Source organism: Crocodylus porosus, unplaced genomic scaffold, assembly GCF_001723895.1.
Source record: "Crocodylus porosus isolate Cpor-Errol unplaced genomic scaffold, CroPor_comp1, whole genome shotgun sequence".
Classification (NCBI taxonomy): Eukaryota; Metazoa; Chordata; order Crocodylia; family Crocodylidae; genus Crocodylus; species Crocodylus porosus.
This window is the reverse complement of record NW_017728940.1, coordinates 6,324,444-6,340,059: the sequence shown is the minus strand read 5'-3', so window position 1 is coordinate 6,340,059 and position 15,616 is coordinate 6,324,444.

The window sequence follows — 15,616 nt, the reverse complement described above, 5'->3', positions numbered from 1 at the left end:
AGATGGTGTTGTGGCTGGGCATGTGAATGGCTCTGGGTCTCCATGTGATTGCTGCGCTGTTAGTAGGAGTCATTCACCGAGAATGCAGCCCATTCCCAGTGACCCAGGCAGTCGCCACTGTAGAATATCCCTGCCTGTCCTCCTCAGGCTGCCTCCACCCTGTGCCCCTTCTGCAGTTCAATACCACTAGCCCCCCTGCTATTCCAAGTCTCTTCTGCCCTTTGATGCCAGAAGCCTTGTCATCATCCTCTTTCTAGCTAATGCTGTCCTACTCCAAGGTCCTTCTGCTCCCATGTGTAACTGCATCCTCTCTGCCACCTCCCAACTCTGAATGGTGGTCTGTGAGTGATGCCTTATGCCAGCCCTTGCCTAGGTGAGACTATCATTCTTTGGTGGCTAAATTTGCACTTGGGTGATTCATTTACACTCCAACAGTGTGTGCCTTCACTTGCCAATGGCCTGTCCATACCAGCATTGAGCTCCCAAATGCAGAGCCCATGATTGAAAAGTGGGCTTTTGACTATTTTTTAAAATAAGAAAATAACAATGTAAGTCACTATGCTATGCACTCTGTGGAACCTGCTCCTGAGCTATGGGTAGGTTGCATGACCCAAAGGCACTATTCTGCTCAGCTGGTCCAACTGGCTGCAGAGCAGGACCATCACGCCATGATCTGTGTGTGACAGGAGCGCAAGTGCTTGTGGTTGAGGTACTGCCTCTTCTCTTCACGTCAGTCTGGTTTTTTTTTTAAACCTACCACCCTAGTCATAAAACAGCCTGTAAAACTGGATTATGTATTAAACCTATCACAGAGGCTAGAAACATGTACAAGAGAGTGAAAAAAAATATTTCTCCTGCATTATCTTGACATTTTTATTGATAACTATTTTTACTGACTTTTAACTTTTACTGATACTTCAGATAATTGATAGCCTGTATCACAGCACTCACCCACTGCTCGCTGCCCACTGATGCCAACCTCCTCCTTTGTTAATATCCTTCTTCTCCACACTGCCCATCCCACCTTCCATTTCCAGGAATACATGCAGGTATCAGAGCAGGAGCCTTTGAAACACCTGCCACTAAAGCTGCCTCCATATTTCCTGTTTAGTATCCCTTCCAGTCATCCAGATCCCCGCAATATTCCCATTGTGGGATAACCTTTTTTCAGCTTTTGCAAGACATTTTCAAAATCTCCTAAGTGACTTGGGAACATAATTCTCATTTTCAGAAGTGACTTACACTTCTGAGGCTAGATCTTGAGGAACCTACGTGTCTTTCTAAATGTAGAGAAGGGCCTTGAGAGAGTTATACAAGCATCCGAGCTAAATAGGCTCCTAAGGGCTAGATTTTTAAAGTATCCAGGCACCTAAAGCAGAAAATCAGTGCTTGGTAGGGTTTTTAAAACACCGAAGTGATTTGGGTGATACATTCCTATTGGAAGCAGTAGTTAATTCCACCATACATTTGCCCGCCTGTCCAGGTACCAAAATACTCTGGATCATTGCTCTGAAGGCATTTGTAAAAGTAGGAATTAGGCTTCCAAATCCATTTTGAAAATGTTCTCATTGGATCTCTTGCCCAACAAGAATATTTTGTGGGAAAGACTGAGGGGTAAATACCCTAGCCCCAGACGTTCTGAATGCAAGGAGAATTTACAGATTGATTGTCTGTAGGTATAACTAAGTGACCCAGGTACCTGCTAAAAGGTAGGGATACAAAGCTAGAATTTGGAAGGGAAATTGTTTTTGTGGACAAAAAGGGACACAGAATGCTCTAAGGGAAATTGGTCCGAAGGTTTGAGGGTATCATGCTTTGCACATGTAGTATAGAGGCTACAGATTTTTCGGTTCAGTCCTCCTATTCTAAGCCTAGAAAGACTACATAGTGGGCATGTCTACACATGCATTAACATGATTTATTTAATGTGCATTAAATCCAGTACCTTATTGTGTGCATTAGTCTGTCTAAATGCACATTAACTAAAGGACGTGGAACATATCTACACATGCGCTTTAATGTGCAATGGCTTATTTTAATGCATAATAAAGCATCACGTAAAATGTGCTTTTAATTTAATGTGCATTAAAATAGGCTAATGCGCATCAAAGCATCACTTAAAAAGAGTTTGCTTTAGTTAATTCGCATTAAGCCAGGCTAATGCACATGTTCCTAGTATCTCACAGTGGAGGATGTGTCTATACACGTGCTTTAATGCACATTAGCCTTTTAATACACTTTAAAGTGCAATTTTAATGCACATTAAAGTGTCACTAAGGGCATTTTTACACATGCTTAGGCTGTGGCACCAGGCACTTTTAATTAGTGAGCTGTGCAAATTAAAAGTGATTGCACAGTATGTCCCTGCACTGAGAAAATGGTGGCAGTGAACTTTGAACTAAAGCACATCAAACATGTTTTAGTTCAAAGCACACTACCAGCATTTTCTCAGCGTGGAAGTGCGCTGAACTGTTGATACACATGATATGCAAGGTTGCCAGAGTGCATTAACTTATGTGCTCCAGCAGACTTGATTAATCAAGTCTCGCTCTGACTTGCTGGATTTCCAGTGCATTGGAGCAGGGTCCCCACATGTATGTAAATGCCCTAAAAAACTGTGTTATTTAGTTAATGTGCATTAAAATAGGCTAATCATCACTTAATAATCATGACCATTAGCTAATGTTATTTAATTAATGTGCATTAAAATAGGTTAATTATCACTTAATAATCATGACCATCTATACACATGCTCCAGGGTGGGGTGGAGGGGGGCACACTTTAATTAGAGCGTCTGAGAGCCACTCTAATTAAAGTGCCCACAGCATCATGTGTATTCAGCGTCCCATGCTTCAAAATGGTGGTGGGGATGCTTTAACTAAAGCTCGTTTGATGAGATTTGCTTAAAGCACCCTGACACCATTTTGAAATGCGGGGATGCTGAATGCACGTGATGCAGAGCCTTCTGGAGTGTGCTAATTAACATGCTCCAGCAGACTTGTAGCATGTGTCAGAGTACACGTCCATTGTGTATAGGTGCCCCTTGCTCTTTAGTTAATGTGTATTAAGATAAGCTAATATGCATTTTCCTAGTACGTTACAATGGAAGTACTAGATGCAATGTTCATTAACTAAAGTGTGCTAATGCATGTGTAGATGTGCCTGGAGGGGGCCTATACACATGCAGCAAGGCTGCTCTCATGCACTGTAATTAATCTGTTTGAGCAGACTCTATTTATTGATCAAGCCTACTAAAATGTGGTTATTACTGTGCTCCAGCAGACAACAGCACCATGTGTATCAGTTTCCCCATGCTTTAGTTAAAGTGCCCCAATCACCATTTTTCAGCGTGGAGATGCTGATACACGTGATGCTCCAGGCACTTTAATTACAGCGGCTCTTGGAGCTGCTCTAATTAAAGCTCCCCCCTGCCCAATCCCAGAGCATATTTATAAACACCTGGAGGTACTAGATTTAATGCACATTAACTAAAGCACATTAATGCTGGACTCGATGAGGGGGCTGGACTCAATGCTCTTCTGAGGTCCCTTCCAGCCCTAATGTCTAATGTCTAATGTCTATGAAATGCTTGTGTAGATATGCCCATAATTTTTAAGTTATGCTTAATGCTCATTATCATGTTTTAATGCACATTAACTAAAAAGCACTTTTTAAAAAGCATTAAAACACACATGTAGATGCAAACATCTATTACTAACTAGGCAGGACAAAGTTTAAGGACTACAAGTCCCTGGGTGCATCTACATGAGATGCTGACTGTGTAGTAGGGCTGTGTGAAGCTTCGGGTGGTGATTCAACTTAAAGGAGATTCGGAGCAATTTGGTGGCCAAACCTCCAAATCCAAATCGAATAGGGGACCAACTTAAAGGTCTGAATTGATTCAAAGCTCTCCAAATCTTTGGAAAAGCCCCCCAATTTCCCCTCACTGGCCTGGGCGGGGGACCTGTGGTGGGGCTGGGGGAACAGGCTGGGGGGGTTGGGGGGCTTGTGCAGAGCCCCCCATGCAGTGTGGGGCACTGGAAGGCAGCAGGGATCGCCCCCTGCCCGGCAGCACCTGGTGAGTTGGGGCTTTTTTTTTTTAATACGTGCCAGGAGCTCGGGCCGGCAGGGCAGCCATTGCCAGGCTGGGAGAAGGGCAGGGGATGGGCCTGACTTGGCTGATTCAGAGATTCGGAGATTTGGCAGCAGCCAGATCTCCAAATTGGATTCAGCTGAATCTAATCAGGATAGTGATTCAAATCACCGAATTGAATCACTGTCCCCTGAATCAGCCGAATCCAAAGTGAATACTAGCCGCTTCGCACAGGTCTACTGTGTAGTTGTTACTGCACAGTCATTTAATATTTGCATATACAAGTATTAATTGACTGTGCAGTAACTGGAGTTACTATGCAGTAGTGTCCCCAAATGGCTTTTTGGTGATTCTGACTGTGCAGTAGCTCATTACTACTGCACAGTAGTGTCTCATCATGCTTTGTGCCATGCAATGCGACTGTGCAGCTGCAATGAGCTACTACCCAGTCAGCATCTTGTGTAGATGCAGCCCCTGTATCAAATAGGGTTAAGCAGTACATCAGGCTCAGTCCACACACACCAGAGGGCATGAGTCTTGCCCCGTCTAATGCCAGATTATAGCATGGTCACAGCACCTAGCAGGGCTGCATGGCTCACTTTCTTAGGAAAACACCAAAACCCATTATTGCTGTATTGAAGCAACTGGAAAAAAAAGCTAGATGATCCCAAAACATGATGTCCTAGATCCAGCTATAGACACTGACTTCACAGCTAGCACCTCTCTTTTCTTGTTTAATCTTTGCTTTCTGCTTAACTCATTCTAATGCCATTTTATCAGCTTCACAGCTCCCTTCCACTCTGTGGGTGTGTCTGCACATGTGCTTTGATATGTAGTTGCCTATTTTACTGCACATTAGAGCATCATTGCAAAAACCATGCTACCATGCTAATGCACAGTAAAATTAGGCTACTGCACATTAAGTATCCCTAAAAAAGTGTGCACTTTCGCTACTGCACATTAGAACAGCCTACTGCACATGTAGCTACTACCTCATATTAGAAGTATTGAATTTAGTGCTCAGTAGCAACAGCAGATTATTGAATGTGTAGTAGGGGTGTGCGAAACAGTCCCTATTTGATTCGGATTTGGATTCAGTCCAAGTTAGGGACAGTGATTTGATTTGTTGATTTAGATCACTGGCCCTGATTTGATTTTCAGCCGAATCCAGATCTGAAGAGTCGATGCTGATTCGGGGAATCAGCCATTTGGACATAGACACAGCTTTAAAGCTGTGTAGCAGGCACGGCTCATGATTGCTGTGATGCTGGGGCATCCCACAGGAGTGTGGGTGGGGGGCCTTCATGTGCTTGGCAGCAAGCCCAGAAGTGGACCAGAAGTACTTCCACTCCACTTCTGGGTCTGTCGGGGAGTGTGCGGGGGGGCCCCCCCTCTGCTACCACCCTGGCTCGGTGATTGGCTGCAGAGGGACCCCGGGTGCCTCCCCCACATCCAGGAGGCACCAGTTGCTGAGCCGTGGGGATGCACCCCCCTCACGTGCTCCCTGGTGGACCCAGAAGTGGATCAGAAGTGCTTCTAGCCCACCTCCGAGTCTGCTGCTGAGCACGCGGGGGAGCTCCCCATGCTTCTGTGGGACACTCCATGTGCCCCAGCATCGCAGTGTTCACAAGCCCCTGCTACCTAGAGGTATGTAGAAATAACAGTTAAAGCTGTGTCTATATCCAAATCTTTCCAAATCAAATTGGAGGGTTAAAATTCAATTCGGAGAGATTAAAGGGTCCTATGATTCGATTTGGATCTGGAGATTCAGCCATCAAATCAGGCCAAATCTCTGCCAAATCGAATCAGGGACCAAAGCTTTCCATAGCCTTAATGTGTAGATGTACCCAATGTGTCCAGGCTGTTACCCTGGACATAAATGATGGGAAGAAATGCATTCTTAGAGCTTTCCACATCTCCAGCATCTTTTCACCTCAGCTCCTCTGACCTAGAGAGGATGCTACCCCAGCCCCTGGGTGAAAGCAATCAAACCAGGATGCATCATCCCACAGGGGCCTCACCTGCTTCAGTTTTTATAAGATGAGAGCAGATAACAGCAAGCAGCCTGGGCAACAGATCACCGTGCTATGCCTCTGGCTTTCTTGGAACATCTAACTTAATCCGACTCTAGTACTTAGCCTCAGGTTGTAACTTCATCTCTGTAATCTTGACCATGATTCTGCTCCAAATTTCAGGCTTGTGACATCCAGCTGCAAACTCCAGGCTTGTGAATCCCAGCTTTGAACTCCTGCCTTCTGGCATGATAACACAGGTGACCTACCCTGAGCATCCGCACCCTGGGGATTACACAATTTATGCCAGTAAGAGATGCCCACAGGAAGCTGTATAGACTGGGGTGTAGGTGGTTTGGCCTAGTGGGTAGGCCACTAGTGGAGGGCCTGAGACAGGAGCTAGTCCATGGTACCCAAACCAAGGGAGAATTACAGAAGCAAAGCCCCAGTCACAAGTCAAATCAGATATCTGGAATCCAAGACTGATTACCAAAGCTGAGGGGAATTTCCAAACAGGCAGATTCCAGAAGCAGAGCTGAGCAGGGTCAGAAGTTGGCGAACCAAGAGCATAGGATTCAGGAAAGCTTACCATAGCAGACCACAAACCAGCCAGCAATCTTGCCTGAAGTTCGGTTGCCACAGGTGGACTTAAATGGGGAGGTTGCTCTCCCCAAAAGGCAATCAGGAAGTCCTAACAGTGGCCAGCTGGCTTATTAGCTGAGGTGGGATGACCACTTAGAGCTTCTGGCAGGTTTGGCTAACTGGCCAGGCTGCCTGTTAGGGCTCCTGACTGGTAAACATCAAAAAAGGAGAAGAAAGATTGAAAGAGAGAACTGGGCACCTTGCGGGAAATGAGAGACAGAGGGCACAGCCAAAGATGGGCAGGAGGACTGTACCGGACTTAGCTTTTTCATATCCTTGTAACAAGGTATTTAGCAGTATTTTCAGATTCACTGGAGTCAGACAAGCTACACCATGCGTGCTTCTCCTATTGCCTTAAACTTGCAATTTTTGGGCTGTCAACTATGTGCTTCAGTGCTCCCACGACCCCAGTCCCCACTGAGGAGTGTGTAGTCAGGGTAGGTGTTTTCTGGTCAATGATGTTAATTTTTACTACATTTTGGATTGCCACTGAAATTCCAGAGAAACACTAGAAGTGAACTAATATTGTGCCAATATTCCAATATTGTGTGGGTTAACTCAGGTATTCCTACACTTTCTGGATTGATATTAAAGATGGGTGGACTAACGGAAGAGCTGATAGAGGATTCATCTAAAGAATTTGGTGAAACGACAGTCACCATGACTTTATGAAAACCAGACCTTGTTAAACCAGGTTTTATGTTTTGATGAGATTACAAGTTTGGTTGATAGCAGTAGCAGTATGAACGTAATATACTTAGATATTTGTACAGTATTTGATTTACTGCTACAGGACATTCTGATTTTAAAAAATAGCCCTATACAATATCAATAAAACATTCATGAATTGGATTTAGAATAATCTAACTGACAGACCACAAAAATAGTTGTCAATGGAAAATGATTATTGAATGCTGGTGTTTTCAGTGAAGTTCCATGGGAATTGGCATTAGGTCCAATGCTAGTCAACATTTCCAGCAATGATTAGGAAGTAAATAGAGAAATCACTATTGATAAATTTTGTGAGTGACACAAAGACTTGCAGAATGGGAAATAATGAGAAGGACAGGCCAGTCATACAGAGGTATCTGGATTGCTTGGTAACCTGAGTCCATTCAAACAGTCTGTGTTTTAATATAGCCAAATGCAAAGTAATACATGTAGGAACAAGGGATGTGGGCCACAGCTGCAGAATGGCAGGCTGGAAGCAGTGACTCTGGAAAGGATTTAAGTTTTGTGGTGGACAAATATCTCAATATTACTTTCCGGTGTAATGCTGTGTCAAAGTAGGTTAATGAAAGCCTTGACTAGAGAAACAGGTGTGTATTGAGTAGAAAAAAAATGAATTTACCCCTGCATGTGCCACTGCTGACACCCAGGCTGAAATATTGCCTTCAGTCCTAGCATCCACAATTTTAAAAGGATGTTGAAAAATTTGGAGAGCTGGTAGAAGTCAGAGATGATTGGTGGGGTTGACAGAATGACCTACCATGAATAACTTCAGGCACTCAGTCTGTTTAGCTTATTAAAAAAAAACTTGGTTACAGCAGATAAGTACCTTTATGGGGAGAAAGCACTGAGAACTAGACAGTTATTTAATCTAGCAGAGGATGGCAGAACAAGAACCAATGGCTGGGATCTGAAGCTGAAAAAACTGCAGTTAGAAAGAAAGACATTTTAACAGGGCAAATGCTTTGGCTTCACCACTGAAACAAGCCACCAAAGGCAGTGGGGAGTCTCCATTTCCTGACACGTCAAGTCAGGACCAGATGCCTTCATGAATTCATAAGCAGTGAAGACGGAAGAAAAATGTGATCATGTAGGCTGACCTGCACAGCACAGGACAAAAAACTTCTCCAAATTAATTCCTGCTTGGCGTCCAGTAGTTGCGGTTGAGCTACGCTATTGCTTTTAGAAAAAACATCCAAGTTTCCTTTAAAGATCGGCAGTGATGGAGAATCCACCACAACTCCTGGTTAAAAACTGCACCTAACTGTGCCTCAGTCTGATTTTGTCTAGATACAACTTCTGGCTAAATACACCTTTGTCCACCTTTGTCCTGGCAGGCCTGCAGCCTCAAATACCAGGCCTTGGCTTGACCAACACAGCACTTTATCCAGACTTGCCATCCTTGCTGCAGTTGCTGGACAGTAACTGCCTAAGACCCTGATCAGTGCCTGAGACTATGCCCCACTCCCTGGGACTGTCGGAGGTCTGCTCTGATTCATGCTAATTAGCAGGCATAGGAGCAGATTTGATTAATTGATTCTGCTGTAGTGTGCTAATTAGCACACTCCAGCAGCCTCAGCATCACATGTATTCAGCGTCCCCACATTTCAAAATGTCAGTGGGGGTACTTAAACAAAAGATTATCAAATGAGCTTTAGGTAAAGTGCCCCTGCCACCTTTTTGAAGCTTGGGACACTGAATACACGAGAAGCTGTGGGTACTTTAATAAGAGCGGCTCTTAAGAGTTGCTAATTAAAACATACCCCTCCACCTGCGAGCACATGTAAAGACACCCTTTTCAGTGGCGGGTTTACAGCTCCTGACCAGGAGCTTGGTGTATTGAGGGCTAGAGAAAGGAACAGGAAGTGCCTGGGTAGTGGGGTTTTTCCCCTTTCTTGATTGTGCTCTTGTCATTCTGCATATCTCTTGATCTTTTTTGTTTCCTAACTTGGCTTGTTTCTGAACTTTGATCACCAGCTCTGGTTCTGATGCTATGACCCTTCAGGCTAGTCTCCCTGATTCCCCCCACCCCTCCTTAACCCCAACCCCTTAACCCCTTCCCCCCCACCCTGCCCTGTCGACCCACATCCCTATGCTGACAGTCTACTAGACTGAAAGACCCACTGTTATCAGTGCTTTGTTCCTCAGATAAGTGCTGTAACTGCTGCTTCAATACTGGCTGGGGTGGCTCCTAGCAGCCACACTGATCCTGCATCTCACTTTATCTCCCCAGGGCACCACTTTGTCCTTGTCTGCCACATCTCTGATGGAAGAAAAAATGCAAATGTTAAGAGTTTGCCCCTAATTATTTGAGTAAATCTGTAGGCACCTCACCTTCCCCTGCTTGTCATTGGGCCACCTCATACTAGCCCAGTCTTTGCCTCTGATGCTAGGCAGGGCATCTCTTGACTTTATGGGCCTCTGGTAGCTTGTTCCCCATGGGCAAGCCATCCTGGGGCCTCAGGTAGCCTGTAGGATCCATCTTCCTATCCACAAGGCTGTGTGTTCACAAACTCTAAAATGTAATCAATGCCCACTTGTTGGGCTTCTTCAGTGGCCTCCCAACTCCTCTTCAGCCACTCAGAAGTCTAATGATGAAAGAAGACTCACAACAAACATAAACACGGGCAGTTCTTGGGCTTACGAGATCATTGGTTCCTGAAAACTGGGTCTTAAAAGTCGAAAAGTTGTAACTCGGAAACGTTTTCCCCATAGGAAACAATGTTATAAATGGGGAGTGGTTCCTGAGCCAAGGCCTGATACCCTGTTTTCACCAAAAATAACCCAGAATTTTGTACTCAATCAATTATAGATGAATGGCTACATTAATGCATTTATATTGTAAATAGCAATCATATTGATTTAGAAAGACTTCTTTGAGGTGACTTTGCTGGACTTTTTGAAGGGTTCTTGTCTGGAGTCTCCTCAGGAGTTTTGGCTGCAGGTTTTTTTGGAGTATCGTCTGCTTTCTTAAAGAAAGTGTCCAAGCAAGTTTGGACAAATGTTCTCCAGCAACATGGGCAATGCAGCGAACTTGTTTGCTGGTATGGTGTCACGTCAGATCAAGCGTTGTATTGCAAAGCTGAAACCGACATCACAAAGTTGAAACAGGGTGTCAATTTATAAACGTTGTAAGTGTGAAACGTAACTCGAAACATTTTAGGTTAGGTACAGACAGTTCTCGACTTATCTCCATGTGAGCTTTACCCTGCTAATCTCCTTCACTCTTCAGGTTCTGGGCTGGTTTAATAATCTCCAGCTCGGAGCTGCTCTTTCTTTCTTCATGTAAAATATTTTGTCTTGGAGGCCTCATGTCCCTCTTCTTAGTAATTGGATAGAGGCCTCTTTTACAAGCATGTGGACACTGATCAAATCAGTTCTTTGCTTTCCTTTTTGAGATTGAGCTCCCATGGCTAAATCCTATTTCACTTACTAGGGCCTTGTTCAGCATGTAAGTGAATGTGATCACATATAACAGTGATTTCATTCCACTCTACTAGACACCCTGAAAATAAGGTAATACAAAAGGTGGGTGGGTTCTCCTCCTTCCTTGTTTGTGTCGCATTCTTAGTGTCAGATGAAGTTGAATAGGGTGGGATCACTGCACTTGGGTACATCATCCACTTAGCTGCCCAATAGGTGGAATAGACTCTGTCCTTTCAAGGGGTACTAGTGTATAGCCCATGAACCCCTGGAGAGTGCACTGTGCTTTGCTCTGTAGGGGCACACAGCTTTCCCATTCATTTAAATGGGCAGCACTTAGATGTCTCCAGAAATTAATCATCAGTTGACCAGGAGGTACGTGGCTTTCCATTCATTCCTGGTAAATTTATATGATATTTCTGTCTGTGTAGAATGCTTCTGCCCTCTGACTGCATCAGGCACATGTGTCTTAACAGGGCCCTCTTGTCCTGGCAGCCAGATGTCGACATAGGCAGCATAAGGATCCTGGTTCTCTTCCATAAATAGTCTAGTGGTTAGAATACTTGTCCAAAATGTGGGGAAACTGGGATTCTAGGCCCCACCCCAGGGATGAAGGTTTGACCCCATGCCTCCCTAACCACCAAGCTATGGGACAGATATGGCTGTTAATACCTGCCAACCTCTCACTTCCAAAATCTTGAAGATGGTATACTGAGTGGCCAAGAGGGAAAGAGTCATAAGGTCATAAGAAAAGCAAAAAGAAGCCCCACTCTATTGGTCTGGGAGAAGGGTCCAGCCCTGGAAGGGAGAATGGTTTGGGTTCTGGCCCCTGATCCCAAGGTAAATACCATTTTACCTAATAACTATTTAATGCCAAATGTACCATGTACTCTGACATGGATTTGGAGCCATTTCCATAGTAAGACATGGCTGTATTCTGGAATGCATTTTAGTAATGAGGGGCAGGATCTGGCTCAATGGAGTTGTAACAATGCAAGTACGATGAGGTGACTGGCTCTGTGGATGTGGGAAGACTGGTGGATGTGGTGTACCTTGATTTTAGAAAGGCTTTTGATATGGTCTCCCACAACATTCTTGCAGGCAAGCTAAGGAAGGATGGGCTGGACGAAAGGACTGTAAGGTGGATAGAAAACTGGCTGGAGCATCGGACTCAGAGAGTAGTAATTAATGGCTTGATCACTACTTGGCAGCTGGTATCAAATGGAGTGCCCCAGGGGTCGATCCTGGGGCTGGTTTTGTTCAATGACTTCATCAATGAGCTGGAAGATGGGAATGAAGTGCACCCTCAGTAAGTTTTCAGATGACACCAAGCTGGAGGGAGTAGTAGATATGCTGGAGGGTAGGCCTAGGATTCAGAGTGACTTAGACAAATTGGAGGATTGGGCCAAAAGAAATCTCATGAGGTTCAACAAGGACAAGTGCAAAGCCCTGCACTTAGGGTAGAACAATCCCATGCACCAGTACAGGCTGGAGGCTGACTGGCTAAGCAGCACCTCTGATAAAAAAGGACCTGGGGGTTACAGTGGACAATAAGCTAAATATGAGCCAACAGTGTGCCCTTTGTTGTCAGGAAGGCTGACAGGACTGCATTGGTAGGTGTGTTGCCAGTAGGTCAAGGGAAGTGATTATTCCCCTCTACTTAACACTGGTGAGGCCACATTTGGAGTACTATGTCCAGTTTTGGGCCCTCCCCTACAGAAAGGATGTGAACAAATTGGAGGGAGTCCAGAAGAGGGCAACACAAATGGTGAGAGGGATGGGAAACTTTTGAGAATAGACTGAGTGAACTGAGCTTATTTAGTCTAGAGAAAAGAAGATTGAAGGGGGATTTATGAGCAGCCTTCAAGTACCTGAAGGGGTGTTCAAAAGAGGATGGAGTTTGCCTGTTTTCAGTAGTGGCAGATGAGAGAACAAGGAACAATGGTCTCAAGTTGCAGCAAGGGAAGTTTAGGTTAGATATTAGGAAGAATGTTCTCACTAGGAGGGTAGTAAAACACTGAAACAGGTTACCCAGAGTCCATCCTTGGAGGTTTTCAAAACCTGGCTAGACAAAGCTTCAGCTGGGATACTGCTTTGAGGGGGCTAGACTAGATAACCTCCTGAGGTCTCTTCCAACCCTAACTTTCTATGATTCTAAATAGGAGGGGACTTTGGCCTCTGCAGTACATGGGTAATCTGAAAGAAAATGGATCTGAACCCTGAGCGTGCCCACTCCACCCTCCTATATAGGCTGGATGGGTGGTAAGAAGTGAGATATTAGGAGAGCTCTAACAGTAGAGATTCAGCAGGTGGGCCAGTAATAGAGGACTGGAGAAGACTGAGTATTATATACATGTGGTCATTATTAAAGAAAACTCAGACGTGGACCTTTGGTCCTACCAATGCACCCCTCACCCCTTCCACATCCCCCTCTCCCCTCCACCTTCCTGCCCCCTTTTACCTCTTTTCTCTTCTACCCCAATCACCCCATTCCCACTCAGCTGTTGTCCAGCTGTCCCCAGCTATCATTCCAGGGCCTTGCAGTCCTGAATAATAGCTAGTGCATTTGGGAGTAGTGCCTCCTGGGATACGGGAGGGCTGCAAATTGGTGGTTTTATCTCAGGCGAATACCCAGAAATTAATTTAACACAAGCTAGTTAGCACAGCTCAGAGATAATCCTCCTCTGAAGTGGTTTAACTTTAAAATACCTAGAAAGCACTTAGCACTTGATAATGAGCCTTAATGTGTTCTTAACATAGTCTAACTGTAATAGGTCATCTCACTCATAAAGTGTTTGTTTTGCTTGATGTTTATCAAACGTGTAAATAAGTTATGCACTTTGGGCAAAACCCCATGCACCCTGGGAGTGATACCAAAGACCTGAGAGAGGTCTTACCTACCTCAGGGACTCAAAGAACCTGGCTGCTGCATTGCCGTCTGCTTGCCTCCATCTGCTCCTGCATGGCACAGGGCCTGCTGCAACTAAAGCTGTGGTGTAGGTCTGTGCTACCAAGGCAAAGTTTCCCTGGGGGCTGCCATTCTGGTGCCCCCTCTAAGTCGGTGCTCAGGATTGGCCATGGCTCAGCTACCCCGAGTAACACTCCTGATGTTTATTTATAACATTTTACAGATTATAGGACTGAGAACTGACCCCTGCAGGATATAGTTAGAGACACACCTACTCAATGATAATTCCCAGTTTACAATTGTATTTGGAGATATAACAGTTAGCCATTTTTTTTTTACATTCCTGCTAACGTATGCCATTTTTTGGCCTTTTTACATAGTGAAACAAAATGTTGGGCAGTACCAAATAAAATGTCTTGCCAAAGTCCAAGTATATTCCACCAACACTATTAGCCTATCACCAAAACTTGACACCTTTGGGGGTTTTTTTTGATGAGATTACAAGTTAGTTTGACAGGATCCATTTTCCACAAGCCCCTGCTGATTGGTGTTAATTATGTTACCTTCTCTTTATTTTTCAGTCACTGAGTCCGTATCTGCTGTGCCATTATTTTCCCTTGTATCTGTCAGGCTGACAGGTTTATAATTACCAGGGTCACCTATCCTCTTTACCCTTTCTAAATGTTGACTCATCCTTAGCTGTCTTCTGGACCTCAGGAATTTCCCTGGTGGTCCCAGATTCCCAGGACCACGGTTGTCATGGGTGACTTCAATTACCCGGACATCTCGTGGGAGGATCACTCAGCAAAATCTGAGCGGTCAAAAAGCTTCCTATCATGCGTGGATGATCTCTATCTGACTCAACAAGTCTATGGGCCAACGAGAGGTAAAGTGCTGCTCAACCCGGTACTGGCTACTAGGGATGACCTAATCGATGACCTAGTGATTGAAGGGAAGCTGGGTGACAGTGACCACGAGCTGATCACCTTCACCATCCGCCATAAAGCTGGCAAGTCACGGAGGTCCTTGACTTCAGGAAAGCCAACTTTGACAAGCTCAGTGAGGCCCTAAGGGACCACGACCCCAGGGAGGAAGGAGTTCAAGAAGAGTGGTTGCTCCTCAAGGGAGCGATCCTCAATGCACAAGCTAATTCGATCCCATCTCAGAGGAAAGGCAGCAAGAGGGCACAGGGACCTAGCCAACCTCCTGAGGCTAAAAACAAAGGCCTACAAAGGATGGAGGATGGGATTCACCTCCAAGGAGGATTATTCTGCACTGGTCCAGTCCTGCAGGGAGTAAAAGGTCCAGTCCTGCAGGAAAGCCAAGGCTGCAACTGAACTCCAACTAGCTTTGAGCATCAAGGACAATAAAAAGTCCTTTTTCAGATATGTGGGGAGCTGGAGGAAAAGCAAGGGCAACGTTGGACTCCTGCTGAACCAGATGGGGCAACTGAACAACTGACGCCCAGGAAAAAGCCAATCTATTAAATGGGTACTTTGCGTCGGTCTTTCATCAGTCTCATGGGACACCCATGCCCGCTACGGGACAGGGAGGTCCAGGAGAGGGTGATTCCCTACCCTCCATTAAAGCTGACCTCATGCAGGAACACCTTGAGAGGCTAGATACCTTCAAGTCAGCCGGCCCTGACAATCTACACCCCAGGGTACTCAACGAGCTGGCAAGCATCATAGCCCAGCCTCTGGCACAGATCTTTGAAAACTCCTGGCACTCTGGTGTACTGCCTGAAGACTGGAAGAAGGCCAATGTGGTGCCGATCTTCAAGAAAGGGAGGAGAGTGGATCCGGCTAA